The sequence below is a fragment of the Artibeus jamaicensis genome, unplaced genomic scaffold (assembly GCF_021234435.1).
Source record: "Artibeus jamaicensis isolate MK-2021 breed Jamaican fruit bat unplaced genomic scaffold, CSHL_Jam_final contig_589, whole genome shotgun sequence".
Taxonomy (NCBI): Eukaryota; Metazoa; Chordata; class Mammalia; order Chiroptera; family Phyllostomidae; genus Artibeus; species Artibeus jamaicensis.
In genome coordinates, this window is record NW_026521896.1 from 594,761 (window position 1) to 599,646 (window position 4,886).

General features: G+C 42.6%; 1 pseudogene; it reads left to right on the forward strand.

Moving 5' to 3' along the window:
- Positions 1-1,714: 1,714 nt before the first annotated feature.
- LOC119043171 (40S ribosomal protein S24-like) lies at positions 1,715-2,344 on the forward strand (annotated as a pseudogene).
- Positions 2,345-4,886: the final 2,542 nt, after the last annotated feature.

Genomic DNA, 4,886 nt, shown 5'->3' on the forward strand with positions numbered 1-4,886 from the left:
AGGAACAATGGCCTCTACCAGCACTTGTGTCTGGTGGAAAACTGGCACCCAACTCTTCCCCTCATGCAAACAATTCAATATCCTCCATATGTCCTTGTTTTTTTTTTTTTCCAAGCTTCTATCTGAGCACTGGAACTCAGAGGGAGTCAGTTCAAGTAAGTCCATGTGTGGGCCCTTTAAAAGGAACTGCCTGGGACTCTGGAAGCCCTCTGTCTCCCTAGGCCTTAATCCCTACTGGTATTTATAGCCAGAAGTTATGGGGACTTCTCTTCCTGGCACTAGAGCCCTGAGCTGGGGGTGCCTGGTGTGGTGCTGGGACTCCTTGCTCCTCTAGGGGTATCTTTGTAGCCAAGACAGCCTTCCCAATTTTAAAACACCACATTGTAGATGGGGGATAAGCCCATTCTGTGTCTCCACCCATTCTATCAGTTTTGATGGGGCTTCTTTAAATTCCTACTTGTAGGACCTTTATTGAGCAAGATTTCAGGTGGTTCTGCATGATGGTTGTTCTGTAGTTTGGTTGTAATTTTGGTGCTGTTGTGGGAGGATTTAAGTATTGTGTTTATCTATGCCACCATCTTGATTGGAAGTCCCCTGATTAATGCTTTAACAAAAACATGACAAGTTAAGGAATTTTGTGATCGCCAAAATTTGTATTACCCAGTGGTGTAAGACTGTCTCCTCAATATACTGTGTGACTGAAATATTCTTTGGTCATCTGTCTTTATGGTGGCATTTTTATTATGGGAATTTTATACATTTTACATCAAATGATATCACATGATAGTTTTTAGCAAAACTAAAATACTTCTAAAATATATTTAACTTTTTTAGGAAAAATGTCTTTTTCCATATACCATGTATAAATTAAAGGTCTTATTTAGTTTGACTGTACAGTTTAGGTCTCTAAAATAACAAATTACTGCTTTAAAAATCTCATCTGGCACTTTAGAAATTTTGCATTCCCATCAATTTTTCACTAGGTGGCAGCAGAGGACACCAGTCAGGCTTCAACATAGCTTTACATACACTCAGCACTCAGTCCATAGCCTTTGTCAGACTTGGGGTGGTCTGGCATTAACACTCATGAAGAGCTTTCCTTAATCTTTTATTGGTGCCTGGGAATCCTATTAAACTGTTTTTATTGTAGCCCTTCTTGGACCTGCTGGCCACCACACAGCCATTTGTCTGCTTTTGTCCTCTACTCTGTTAGGTGCTCTCAAACATTTTTGCATGTCTAGTCAGCTACCTGCTTTAACAGGTGGCAGTCCCATCACAAGCATGGAATCTGCTCTGTCTGCAAGGGGATGATTGATCCTATTATATATTGCAGAGCTTTTAATGTTAGAGAATGGGTAAGTGACAAGGCTTTTGGTGCCTCGTCAACATTACATTCTTTATATCTTCATCTCATAGTCCATTGGTCAAATTGAATCGAGGGTGTGAAAGTCTACCCGACCGTTGCCACCACTCTGCAATGCTATAGGATGGTCTTTTTAGATTCCACTAGACTTTCAGACTCACAAAACTACTGGAGGCCACACATGACCTAGCCTATTTGGAAGGACGTAAAACAGGAAGCACATAGGCCAGCAAGGCAGTGTCAGATATTCCTGGCAGTGGAAATCTTTGTAGTAGTTTACTCAGCAGACTTCTCAGGTGCAAGAAGACAAGATCCTTTTCCCCCCTGGCTACTTGAAGACCAGCTGCCATCATGAATGACACAGTAACTATCCAGAACAGGAAGTTCATGACCAACAGACTGCTTCTGCAGAAAAAATGCTCATCAATGTCCTTCACCCTGGGAAGGCAACAATACCTAAGACAGAAATTCAGGAAAAACTAGCCTAAATGTATAAGACTATACCAGATATCATCTTTTTTTTCAATCCTTACCTGAGGATATGCTTATTGATTTTAGAGAGAAGGGAAAGGAGAGGGAGAGAGAGGGAAGAAACACCAATGTGAGAGAAACATCGATAAAGTGCCTCTTGTATGTGTCCCAACTGCAGACTGAACCCACAACCTCGTATGTCCCCTGGCTGAGAATTGAACCTTTAACCTTTCAGTTTAAGGGATGATGCTCCCACCAACTGAGCAACATCGGCTAGGGCTCATCTTTGTATTTGGGTTCAGAACCTATTTGGGTGGTGTCAAGACCATTGGCTTTGTTATGATTTTTGATTCTTTGGACTACACAGTGAAAACAGAATCCAAGTATAGACTTGCAAGACATGGCCTGTATGAAAGGAAGACCTCCAGAAATCATAGAAAGGAACACAAGAACAGAATGAAGAAACTCAGGGGAACTGCAAAAGCCAGTATTGGTGCTGGCAAAAAGTGAGCTGGAGCTCTGACTGGTGTGGCACAGTGGGTTGGGTGTCACCTCAGGGACCAAAAGGTCACTGGTTCAATTCTTGGTGAGGACATTCCTGGGTTGCCTGCCAGGTCTTCGGTTGCAGGTGTATGAGAGGGAACTGATGGATGTTTCTCTCCCTCTTTCTTTACCTCCCTTTATCTCTCTCTAAGCATAAATAAAATCTTTAGAAAAGTGAGCTGGAGATGGAACAACAGAAGGAGTAAAGATTCTTCAGTGACTATTTCTGGTGACTGTGCAGATTTTTCATGATAAGATCAATAAACTAAGAACTTAAAAGAAGAGAAGATCCACAGTGGGCAGGTTCACAAGTTGCCCTGATTTCATGCCATCCAGTAAACAGTGTCTCTGGTTACAACTCTATAGGTCTGGCTTCCAGGGTCCCCCAAAAGGACTTGTTGGTGAGAAAAGGAACCCAAGTCTACCGTGATTCCCAGTCCAAATAAAATTCACGAACCAGAAATCACTTTTATTATAAGGAATGTTGCCTAGTAACATAGTTGACACATACCATCTTTATCTGTTTCAAGGAAAACATAGAAAATTAACCAGAAGTCAGATTCTCATACAAAGAAGGAAATATTTTAATATTTTACTCACGACATGGAAATTAAGAGAATCAAATGAAAAACTACAAAAATGAATAAAGGAATTTAGCAAGATGGCCATATTAAAAAAAAGATTTTATTTATTTTTAGAAAGAGGGGACATGAGGGAAAAGAGGAAGAGAAGCATCAATGTGTGAGAGAAGCATCTAACTCTTGGCTGCCTATTGTAAGCACCCTGACTGGGGACTGAACATGAAACCCAGGCATGTGCCCTGACTAGGAACTAAACTGGAACCTTTCACTTAGCAGGATGACACACAAACAAGTGAGCTGCCCAGTCAGGGCAAGATTTTTTTATTTTATCTTATTGATTATGCCAGTACAGTTGTCCTATTTCCCCCTTTCATTTCCTTCCCCCCTGCACACCCCCTCCCCCCATTTTCCCCCTTTAGTTTATGACCACGTGTCTCAAGTTCTTTAGATTCTATATTTCCCATACTATTCTTGCCCTTCCCCGTCTATTTTCTACCTACCATCTATGCTACTTATTCTCTATCTTCTCCCCCCTTCTCCTCCTCCCACTCCCTTGTTGCTAACCCTCCATGTGATCTTCATTTCTATGGTTCTGCTCCTGATCTAGCTGTCCTCTTAGTTTGCTTTTGTTTTAGGTGTGGTTGTTGATAACTGTGAGTTTGCTGTCCTTTCACTGTTCATCTTTTTTATCTTCTTTTTCTTAGATAAGTCCTTTTAACATTTCATATAATAAGGGCTTGGTGATGATGAATTCCTTGAATTTGATCTTATCTGAAAAGCACTTTATCTGCCCTTCTATTCTAAATGAAAGCTTTGCTGGGTAGAGCAATCTTGGATGTAGGTCTTTGGATTTCATGACTTGGAATACTTCTTTCCAGCCTCTTCTTGCCTGTAAGGTCTCTTTTGAGAAATCAGCTGACAGTCTGATGGGAACTCCTTTGTAGGTGACTGTTCCCTTACCTCTTGCTGCTTCTAGAATTCTCTCCTTTATTTGAATCTTGGCTAATGTAATGATGATGTGCCTTGGTGTGTTCCTTCTTGGGTCCAACTTCTTTGGGACTCTCTGAGCTTCCTGGATTTCCTGGAAGTCTATTTCCTTTTCCAGATTGGGGAAATTCTCCTTTATTATTTGTTCAAATAAGTTTTCCACTGGTGGCTGTTCCTCTTCCCCTTCTGGTACCCCTATAATTCAGATGTTGGAGCGTTTAAAGATGTCCTGGAGGTTCCTAAGTCTCTCCTCATTTTTTTGAATTCTTGTTTCTTCATAATTTCCTGTTTGATCATTTTTTTCCTTCCTTCTGGTTCACTTTTTTGATTTGAGTCCCAGTTTCCTTTCCATCACTACTGGTTTCCTGGGCATTTCCCTTCCCTTCACTTCAATTAGTTTAGCCTTCATATGTTCCTCTAATTTGTGACTAAAATCAACCAGTTCTGTGAGCATCCTGATCACCAGTGTTTTGAACTGTGTATCTGAAAGTTTTGCTATTTCTTCATTGCTTAGAGTTATGGGCTCTGGGGCTTTGAGATCTTCTTGAGCCATTTTTGGTCTGTTCACGCCTACTAAGTATGAGGAGTGGAGCCTTGGGGGGGCGGGGCCATCCAGGGGGGAGGGCTAGGTTTTGATGCTGTATGTGGGGGCGGGGTCAGAGCAGGGAAATGGTGTCCCCCTCTCCTGCTTCCCGCTGCTGGGTGAGGAGCGGAACCTTAAGTGTTCACCAGGGTAGGGCTGCTCAGTTTGCTGTATTGTGACGTTGTATTTGGGGGCGGGGTCAGAGCCGGGAAATGGTGGCCCACCTCTGCTGCCTGTTGCTGCTGGGAGCTGCTCGGTTCCCTCTCACCACCCACTCCCTTGCTGGTCTATCTGCGCACGAATGTGAGACCACAGTCAACACACCGCCCTGCACCCTTGCTGGGTCCGACGGTCACTC